The sequence below is a fragment of the Salminus brasiliensis genome, chromosome 14, assembly GCF_030463535.1.
Source record: "Salminus brasiliensis chromosome 14, fSalBra1.hap2, whole genome shotgun sequence".
Classification (NCBI taxonomy): Eukaryota; Metazoa; Chordata; class Actinopteri; order Characiformes; family Bryconidae; genus Salminus; species Salminus brasiliensis.
In genome coordinates this window covers 22,590,426-22,601,491 of record NC_132891.1, presented here as the reverse complement: position 1 = coordinate 22,601,491, position 11,066 = coordinate 22,590,426, and the positions used below count along the sequence as shown (strand labels likewise).

Sequence of the window (11,066 nt, the reverse complement as noted above, 5' to 3'; positions counted from 1 at the left end):
AGGCTTTCAGAACCAACGGCTCCCACCTTCCTCATGTTGCACACAGACAACAACGGTCTGTCCATTGCAACTATTTGTGGCTTGCTATTAATCTGTCTGCAAGTGTGTAACAGGTAGGTCATCATTCAGTTTCTATACATGTATTGACTTTCTTTGTTTGTCTTACAGGTTTTACGGACAGCATGACCGCCTCCCTCCCTTCCTGATGGAGGATTTGTCCTTCAAGGGTCTGTGCATCTGCAGTTGTGTGTTGCTCGTTATTAATCTGTCTGCAAGCGTGTAACAGGAAGGTCATCATTCAGTTTCTATTCATGTATTGACTTTCTTTGTTTGTCTTACAGGTTTTACGGACAGCATGACCGCCTCCCTCCCTTCCTGATGGAGGATCTGTCCTTCGAGGGTCTGTGCATCTGCAACTGTTTGTGGATCGCTATTAATCTGTCTGCAAGTGTGTAACAGGTTGGTGATCATTCAGTTTCTATACATGTATTGACTTTCTTTTTTGTGTTACAGATTCTCAAGAAGTTCATCAACCTCTTGTTCTCCCTGAAGTTGTGTCCTTCTTGCAGATATTTTCATCTGTAACTGTGTGTGGTTCGCTGTCCATCATTCTGCATCTCTGTAACAGGTAAGTGATCATTCAGTGTCTATACATGTATTGCCTTTTTGTTGTCTTACAGGCTTTCAGGACCAATGGCTCCCCACTTCCTGATGTTGCATCCAGCCAACAAGGGATTGTCCATTGCAACTGTGTGTGACTCGCTACTATCTGTCTGCAAGTGTGTAACAGATAAGTCATCATTCAGTTTCTGTACATGTATTGACATTCTTTGTTTGTCTTACAGGTTTTTCAGACAGCATGACTGCCTCCCTCCATTCCTGATGTTGGATCTGTCCTTCAAGGTTCTGTGCATCTTCATCTATGTGTGAGTCGCTACTATCTGTCTGCAAGTGTGTAACAGATTGGTGAGCATTCAGTTTCTATACATGTATTGCCTTTTTGTTGTCTTACAGGCTTTCAAGACCAATGGCTCCCCCCTTCCTGATGGTCCATACAGTCAACAAGGTTCTGTCCATTGCAACTGTTTGTGGCTTGCTATTAATCTGTCTGCAAGTGTGTAACAGGTAGGTGATCATTCAGTTTCTTTCCATGTATTGCCTTTTTGTTGTCTTACAGGCTTTCAGGACCAATGGCTCCCACCTTCCTGATGGTGCATACAGTCAACAAGTCTCTGTCCATTGCAAGTGTGTGTGGCTCGCTATCAATCTGTCTGCAAGTGTGTAACAGGTAGGTGATCATTCAGTTTCTATACATGTATTGCCTTTTTGTTGTCTTACAGGCTTTCAAGACCAATGGCTCCCCCCTTCCTGATGGTGCATTCGCTGTCCATCATTCTGCAACTCTGTAACAGGTAAGTGATCATTCAGTGTCTATACATGTATTGCCTTTTTGTTGTCTTACAGGCTTTCAGGACCAATGGCTCCCACCTTCCTGATGGTGCATACAGTCAAAAAGTGTCTGTCCATTGCAACTGTGTGTGGCTCGCTTTCAATCTGTCTGCAAGTGTGTAACAGGTAGGTGATCATTCAGTTTCTATACATGTATTGCCTTTTGTTGTCTTTCAGGCTTTTAAGACCAAAGGCTCCCCCCTTCCTGATGGTGCATTCAGCCAACAAGTGTCTGTCCATTGCAACTGTGTGTGGCTCGCTATCAATCTTTCTGCAAGTGTGTAACAGGTTGGTGATCATTCAGTTTCTATACATGTATTGACTTTCTTTTTTGTGTTACAGGTTCTGAAGAAGTCCATCAACCTCTTCTTCTCCCTGAAGGTGTATCCTTCTAACAAATACATTTTCATCTGCAACTGTGTATGGTTCGCTGTCCATCATTCTGCAACTCTGTAACAGGTAAGTGATCATTCAGTCTATATACATGTATTGCCTTTTTGTTGTCTTACAGGCTTTCAAGACCAATGGCTCCCCCCTTCCTGATGGTCCATTGCAACTGTGTGTGACTCGCTATCAATCTGTCTGCAAGTGTGTAACAGGTTGGTGATCATTCAGTTTCTATACATGTATTGACATTCTTTGTTTGTCTTACAGGTTTTTCGGACAGCATGACCGCCTCCCTCCCTTCCTGATGGTGGATCTGTCCTTCAAGGGTCTGAGCATCTGAAACTATGTGTGAGTCGCTACTACCTGTCTGCAAGTGTGTAACAGGTTGGTGATCATTCAGTTTCTATACATGTATTGACTTTCTTTTTTGAGTTACAGGTCCTCAAGAAGTCCATCAACCTCTTGTTCTCCCTGAAGTTGTGTCGTTCTAACAAATATTTTCATCTGTAACTGTATGTGGTTCGCTGTCCATCATTCTGCAACTCTGTAACAGGTAAGTGATCATTCAGTGTCTATACATGTATTGCCTTTTTGTTGTCTTACAGGCTTTCAGGACCAATGGCTCCCACCTTCCTGATGGTGCATACAGTCAAAAAGTGTCTGTCCATTGCAACTGTGTGTGGCTCGCTATCAATCTGTCTGCAAGTGTGTAACAGGTAGGTGATCATTCAGTTTCTATACATGTATTGCCTTTTTGTTGTCTTTCAGGCTTTTAAGACCAAAGGCTCACCCCTTCCTGATGGTGCATTCAGCCAACAAGTGTCTGTCCATTGCAACTGTGTGTGGCTCGCTATCAATCTTTCTGCAAGTGTGTAACAGGTAGGTGATCATTCAGTTTCTATACATGTATTGCCTTTTTGTTGTCTTACAGACTTTCAGGACCAGTGGCCCTCCCCTTCCTGATTGTCCATACAGTCAACAAGGGCTGTCCATTGCAACTGTGTGTGGCTCGCTATTGATCTGTCTGCAAGTGTGTAACAGGTAGGTCATCATTCAGTTTCTATACATGTATTGACTTTCTTTGTTTGCCTTACAGGTTTTTCAGACAACATGACCGCCTCCCTCCCTTCCTATTGGTGGATCTGTCCTTCAAGGGTCTGTGCATCTGCAACTGTGTGTGAGTCGCTACTCTCTGTCTGCAAGTGTGTAACAGGTAGGTTATCATTCAGTTTCTATACATGTATTGACTTTATTTTTTGTGTTACAGGTTGTTAAGAAGTTCATCAACCTCTTGTTCTCCCTGAAGGTGTATCCTTCTAACAAATATTCTCATCTGTAACTGTCTGTGGTTCGCTGACCATCATTCTGCAACTCTGTAACAGGTAAGTGATCATTCAGTGTCTATACATGTATTGCCTTTTTGTTGTCTTAGAGGCTTTTAGAACCAACGGCTCCCACCTTCCTGATGTTGCACACAGACAACAACGGTCTTTCCATTGCAACTGTTTGTGGCTCGCTATTAATCTTTCTGCAAGTGTGTAACAGGTAGGTCATCATTCAGTTTCTATACATGTATTGACTTTCTTTATTTGTCTTACAGGTTTTACGGACAGCATGACCGCCTCCCTCCCTTCCTGATGGAGGATCTGTCCTTCGAGGGTCTGTGCATCTGCAACTGTTTGTGGTTCGCTATTAATCTGTCTGCAAGTGTGTAACAGGTAAGTCATCATTCAGTTTCTATACATGTATTGACTTTCTTTGTTTGTCTTACAGGTTTTACGGACAACATGACCGCCTCCCTCCTTTCCTGATGGTGGATCTGTCCTTCCAGGGTCTGTGCATCTGCAACTGTGTGTGAGTCGCTACTATCTGTCTGCAAGTGTGTAACAGGTAGGGGATCATTAAGTTTCTAAACATGTATTGACTTTCTTTTTTGTGTTACAGGTTCTCAAGAAGTCCATTAACCTCTTCTTCTCCCTGAAGGTGTATCCTTCTAACAAATATTTTCATCTGCAACTGTGTGTGGTTCGCTGTCCATCATTCTGCAACTCTGTAACAGGTAAGTGATCATTCAGTGTCTATACATGTATTGACTTTCTTTGTTTGTCTTACAGGTTTTACGGACAGCATGACCACCTCCCTCCCTTCCTGATGGAGGATCTGTCCTTCAAGGGTCTGTGCATCTGCAACTGTGTTTGGCTCGCTATTAATCTGTCTGCAAGTGTGTAACAGGTAAGTCATCATTCAGTTTCTATACATGTATTGACTTTCTTTGTTTGTCTTACAGGTTTTACGGACAGCATGACCACCTCCCTCCCTTCCTGATGGAGGATCTGTCCTTCAAGGGTCTGTGCATCTGCAACTGTGTGTGGCTCGCTATTAATCTGTCTGCAAGTGTGTAACAGGTAGGTGATCATTCAGTTTCTATACATGTATTGCCTTTTTGTTGTCTTACAGACTTTCAGGACCAGTGGCCCTCCCCTTCCTGATGGTCCATACAGTTAACAAGGGTCTGTCCATTGCAACTGTGTGTGTCTCGCTACTATCTGTCTGCAAGTGTGTAACAGATAAGTCATCATTCAGTTTCTGTACATGTATTGACATTCTTTGTTTGTCTTACAGGTTTTTCAGACAGCATGACTGCCTCCCTCCGTTCCTGATGTTGGATCTGTCCTTCAAGGGTCTGTGCATCTTCAACTATGTGTGAGTCGCTACTATCTGTCTGCAAGTGTGTAACAGGTTGGTGAGCATTCAGTTTCTATACATGTACTGACTTTCTTTTTTGTGTTACAGGTTCTCAATTAGTCCATTAACCTCTTCTTCTCCCTGAAGGTGTATCCTTCTAACAAATATTTTCATCTGCAACTCTGTGTGGTTTGATGTTCATAATTCTGCAACTCTGTCACAGGTAAGTGATCATTCAGTGTCTATACATGTATTGCCTTTTTGTTGTCTTACAGGCTTTCAGGACCAATGGCTCCCCCTTCCTGATGGTGCATACAGTCAACAAGGGTCTGTCCATTGCAACTGTGTGTGGCTCGCTATTAATCTGTCTGCAAGTGTGTAACAGGTAGGTCATCATTCAGTTTCTATACATGTATTAACTTTCTTTTTTGAGTTACAGGTCCTCAAGAAGTCCATCAACCTCTTCTTCTCCCTGAAGGTCTATCCTTCTAACAAATATTTTCATCTGAAAATAAGTGATCATTCAGTTTCTATACATGTATTGCCTTTTTGTTGTCTTATAGGCTTTCAGGACCAATGGCTCTCTCTCTTCCTGATGGTGCATACATCAGGAAGAGATCTTAACTTCAAGTCAACTGTGTGTGGCTCGCTATCTATCTGTCTGCAAGTGTGTAAGAGGTAGGTGGTCATTCAGATTCTATACATGTATTTTCTTTTTTTTGTCTTACATGTTCATGACCCCATGAGCCTCTCCCTCCCTGACCATGCATCCAGCCACCACAGTCTGTCCATCTGCAGCTGTCTTGCTCGCTGTCTATTGTTCTGCAACTGCGTTAGAGTTAAGTGATCTTACAGTTTCAAAACCCGTATTGACTTTATTTGTTGTCTTACAGGTTCTGAGGATGTCATTATCCCCTCCCTCCTTGATGGTGCATCTGTCCATCAAGGGTCCATCCATCTTCACCTGTGTATGGCTCACTGTCTATCTGTGTGCAACTGTCTAACAGGTAGGTGATCCCCATCCTGATGGTAGATGTGGCCAACAAGGGTCTGTCCTTCTGCAACTGTTTGTTTTTTGCTTTATATCGGTCTGCTTCTGTGTAACACATAGGTGATCATAACGTTTCTATATATGTATTTTCATTTTTTTTTGTGTTACAGGTTCATACCCCCCCCCCACGTAATGGTGGATCCCAGCAACAAGGTTCAGACTGTTGTCAGTCCACCCACTGCTCCTGACTCAGTCCCAGTGATGAGCTCCATTGGTAGAGAGACCTCACTTCTGGTTCTGTGGTGGACCCTCTGCTCAGAACTCCATTAGGACATCTCCATTCCTACAGCCTGCAGCTAGGCCGAGAAATTAAGCAGCGCCTGTGCGAGGAGTGCAGCTGTCCCACTCGGAGTATGGAGGTCCAGATCGCAGAGGTCTTCAGCTCACCAACTGGGACAAGCTTCGCCCCTCACTTTGAACTGGACACAAGCAGAGAGCCACTGCCTAAGCAGCCCAAGAGGAAAAGAAGGAGGCGAAGACACTGAGATCAGGAAAAGCAGCAAACATGACTTTTAACTCCTTTTTACTATTTTAACTACTTTTCTTCTTCTTCTTTATCTTTTTATTATTATTATTATTATTATTATTATTATTATTATTATTATTATTATTATTATTATTATTGTTATTATTATTGTTGTGTACTTTTTTCCCTCATAACTGATGTACTGTCATGAACTTTGGCACAGAAATGTGCAATTGTGAAATATAAGATTAATAATAGAACTGTAAATTTTACATTAGGGTTCACACCTTAATCTATAAACCTAGCTCTTTGTTACTTTTTTTAACTTTTTATTTATTCTATTTATTGTTTTGTGTATTTTTCTCTTTTAGTATAATACTTGTTAACGGTCTGTTTTTTTTTGTTACATGTCATACTTGTGTTGCTCTCACCAAGTAAAATTGTAACATAGTTGGCGGAATAAAGAGATTCTGAGATTTGGGGTTTACTGTGTAAAGTGGTCTGTTTTCATCTATTTCCAGAGGTGAAAAGTAACATTCCAAATTCTTTTATTACAGTAGTTTTAATAATGTATGAGGACATCACATATTTGGGTCTAGGTCATCTTCATTCATCTTTAATCAATTTCAAATGCATTAATAAAAGTCGATTAATCATCAGCTGCCAACAATGCCTCCCAAAACCTGTTAAATCTCTACTTTTTCAAACTGAGGATTAAATCTAATTAAATCTAAACTGGTTTATGCTGGTCTGGTTTGCTAGTGTATGCTATTTTTTTCTAGAAGGGCAGTTTCTCAAAGGTTTATAGTCTTTGCGATGCTCTTATACTATAACACCTGCTGGTGCGAGGTGCGTTCCACTGATGTGTCTCTGTGCATTTTCACCAATTAAATAGTAAATAAGCCTGTAAAAGAATTGATTGTCCATAAAATACTCTTATGAATTATTCACACTGGATTATGAATTCTTTCTAGAAAACAAGCAGTACATTCTATTACACCAAATACAATAATAATTAATAAATACAATAAATGAAAGTCTAAATTAACTAAAATAATGACAATCACTTGTTAGTGTTACTTTTATGGTAATAGAAGGGAAGTGGTATTTTGAGGAAACAATAATTTGTAGACAACAGTAAACAATTATTTAATATTTAAATGTACTTTTGGTATTATATTATAAATGGATTATTCTATTATATATTTTCATTATGTAATATAACATTATAATATTGTTTTTATAAGCACAGTCTATACTTACCTGAAATATCGAGAGTCTCAACACCCAACTGAATGACATGTGGAAGAAGCGCCATGTAGCGATTATTATATGTCAGTAACAGCTTCCTTGTATAAAGACTCAGCGCTTCTAGGTGTAAGTAGGTCAGACGGGCCGGTGCCGCGACACCTCTACCCCCCCCCCCCCCCCCGACTGCCCCATTGGTTAAAATATTGCACATGATAAATTGCCCATCTTCACACAGCTGTCATACTTATATGCCAGATTAAAATTTATGGAAAGATATTAATTGATCTTTACTGAGATGTTTTTATCTGAATAAAGTTTTGCTTTTATCATTTATAAATTATAATTTTGAACAGCTTCATATGGTCTATATGAAGCTGTTCAAAATTGTAATTTATAAATGATTCATCATTTTTATACAGATAACAGCGCTCACTGGAACACAGAACAGAGGAAAAGAACTCAACACACTTTTAATCAACAATTATAAGACTTCAGTGGTTTCAGTGGTTAAAAATATTTGAATGTTTTTTTCTGGTCTTTCAGGTCTTTTAATATTTAATTACTAAAGCAGAAGAAATCCTTACATTAATTAATAAGAAAAAAATTTAATTGTAATTGTTTTGAACTCCAAAGCGTCTGAACAAAAGACATCTAAAATACAAGAGGGTCTCTGGTAATTCTTGTTCCTCCAGCAGCAGCAGAGTCACTGGATCAAACGAAACGAGCCTCTCATTTCTTTTATGATTGATACAGTCAGTTACAGATTCTGGCCGCTAGACGGCGACAAAGCGCCAATTACACGGGTGTTACTCCAGCAAGGGCAGACATATGTTTGTCGTAGCATCTCTGCTCGTTTCTGGTAAACATGTTATTTATAACTATATATTCAGTGCCAGCATTTAATAATTGAAAAACATCTGTTAAAAGCCATCACTGTTAATACATTTAAATTCATGTAAAATCATTGATTGAATAATTCAATATCAGTATAATTTAAAAATGTTAAAAATGATAAACACTGTGAGGGGAAAATACAGCGCTGATGTAATGTGGTTAAGTGACCAGCAGATGGCAAATATACCGTTTAATATCAGACTGAGTTAAACCTGTGTTAAAAGACCAGCAGCTGGAAAGCTCCAGTAGAAATCCTGATTTAATGATCATATAAATGATCAGGACAGACGAAGAGGTTCGTTAAGCAGGGTGACCAGACGCCCTCTTTTTACCGGACATGTTCTCTATTTGGGATGTGAAAAATGTGTGCGCATTTATTTCACATCTGTGTCTCTTTCTACAGTCACTACTCAGTCTGTGCGGATTTATACACTGGAGTTTAATATTAGAGAACAACACACAATTTCCTAAATGTCAAGGTCACAATGTAGTCCTATGTGAATTTGTCCTAACAGGAGTGAGCAGTATTTTAAACATATTTCATGAGTTGCATATATTCTAATGCACAGTATAAAAACGTAAATGAGGTTTTTGAAAAAGAACACTGATCAAAATTAGAGAACACTCTCAGACACCTGCAAATTGTTGGTGTTAATCTGGCACGTGGTGCTAATTTCCTTAATTATCTGACAAACCCTATTTAACTGGCAGCAAAACTTTCCTGTTTTCACTGACTTTGCAAGATGGAAAGCCGTTCCAAAGTGACTGAAACCCTCCGTCAGCAGGTTGTCAAGATGAAGGCCAAAAGGGTGACCCTATCAGCCATAGCAAGAGAAGTTGGTCATTCCAAGTCTGTGATTTCTAGAATACTGCATCTTTACAACACCACAAACTCATTCAAGTCCCCCTAGAAGGCTGGTCGTCCACGAAAGACAAATGCAAGAGAGGACAGGATAATGCGGAGAATCTCCATGGGCAATTGGTTCAACACTGCAGCTGTAATTGCTCACCAGTTCAACGTTTACAAGCATTTGGACTGAAATCCCACTCTGCAGTGACCAAACCTCTCATTAGCAGAAAGAATCAAAAGGCTATATTAACCTTTGCTGAGGAGCATGTTGTGTGGACAGAGGAAAAGTGTTCCAGAGTTCACTTTAGTGATGAAAGCAAGTTTCATTTATTTGGGTCTGATAGGAAACATTATGTTCGTTGACAAGCTGGGGAAAGACTGAACCCAAAGTGTGTAAAGAAGTCAGTGAAAGGTGGAGGAGGAAATGTAATGGGTTGTGGAATGTTTTCAGCAGCAGGAGTTGGGCCTCTCATATAGCTACATGGCAGAGAGAATGCAAGTGTGTATTAGAACCTTCTTCAACAACACGTGGTTCCTTCCTTGCATTTGTCACTCAATCAGCCAGCAATTTTCATGCGTGACAATGCCCCCTGTCACACAGCAAAACGGGTAAAGCAGTTCCTTGAAACTGAAAACATTGAAACAATGAATGGCCAGCTCAGAATCCTGATCTAAACCCAATAGAAAACCTCTGGAAAACCCTTGGTGATAAAGTTATGGCCAAGAAACCCACTACAGTCACCGAACTGTGGAAGAAACTGCAAGAAGAGTGGACCAAAATCACACCAGAGCAGAGTGAGAGACTAGTGATGTCCTGTAACCACATATGTGCTGAAGTCATTCAAAGCACATGGCTGTACACTTCCTACTGACTGTTGTAACCTTCAGAAAATGTAGTTGTAATCTTTCTCTGTGCTACAATCATTGCTGTTCACTAATTTTGATTATTGTGTTTTTTGTGAAATAAAGATTTGTTGTTGAATACTTTGGTTATTTTGTTAAATGCTGTACTAGTGGTATGGTATATCCCTAACAAAAATCCTTCAAATGTTGACCAATGAAGATTGCATTATTTCTGCAAAAATCAAGTGTTCATACATTGTTCTCTAATTTTGATTTCCAGTGTACAGCTTTAAACACGCCTGTTGAAGCACACTTTTAATAATCGATTATTATCAATTTTATAGATTCGATGTAGCAGCTCTAATGCAGACATTTCCTCCAAGTCAGCCGTTTTGTAGGTGCTATTGTCCTTCTAAAGCTGTACTGGTCTGCAGAGGAATGATTTCTTGAATTCTGAAACTAAAATTCAAATGTTTAATTATTATTATTAATTATTTTGCACAGTTTAAAATATTACTATTTATTTTTACATATAAGTTGACCATTTCTGTACAAGATGTTAAGGTTGTATAGAGGCCAAACCTTAATCCACTGCATTCAACCGACATGGACGGGTGAACACTCGCAGGGACGGTGCGATGCATGATAACGTTTTAATCAAATAAACAGGGGAAAACACAAGAGTGCAGCAATAACAGAGAGGGATAAACAAGACAAACGTGACAAACTAATGCGGGCAAAACCTGAAGGCCACCTGAGGCTGGTAGGCAGCCAGGGAGCAACGCGAGGCTGGGCCAACCTAACGGAGGGGGGAAGCTTGCTACGGCAGCACATATACTAAAATTGGAACGATACAGAGAAGATTAGCATGGCCCTGCGCAAGGATGACACGCAAAATCGTGAAGCGTCCAATCTTTTTGTGGGGGCAGTGGTGGCTCAGCGGTTAGAGCGCCGGTAATATATATATATATATCGATAACAGGGTTGTGGGTTCGATTCCCGGGCTCGTCAAGCTGCCACTGTTGGTCCCTTGAGCAAGGCCCTTTACCCTCTCTGCTCCCCGGGCGCTGGAGTTGGCTGCCCACCGCTCTGGGTGTGTGTGTGTGTACTCACTGCCCCTAACACATGTGTGCGTGTGAGTGTGTGTTCACTACCAAATGGGTTAAATGCGGACGACACATTTCGCTGTA

At 40.5% G+C, this 11,066-nt stretch overlaps 1 non-coding gene across 1 annotated transcript; it reads left to right on the top strand.

The window, feature by feature from the left end:
- Window positions 1-10,693: 10,693 nt before the first annotated feature.
- Window positions 10,694-10,795, top strand: LOC140534965 (U6 spliceosomal RNA). Its single transcript, XR_011977505.1, has one exon. It is a non-coding gene; the product is annotated as a U6 spliceosomal RNA (small nuclear RNA).
- Window positions 10,796-11,066: the final 271 nt, after the last annotated feature.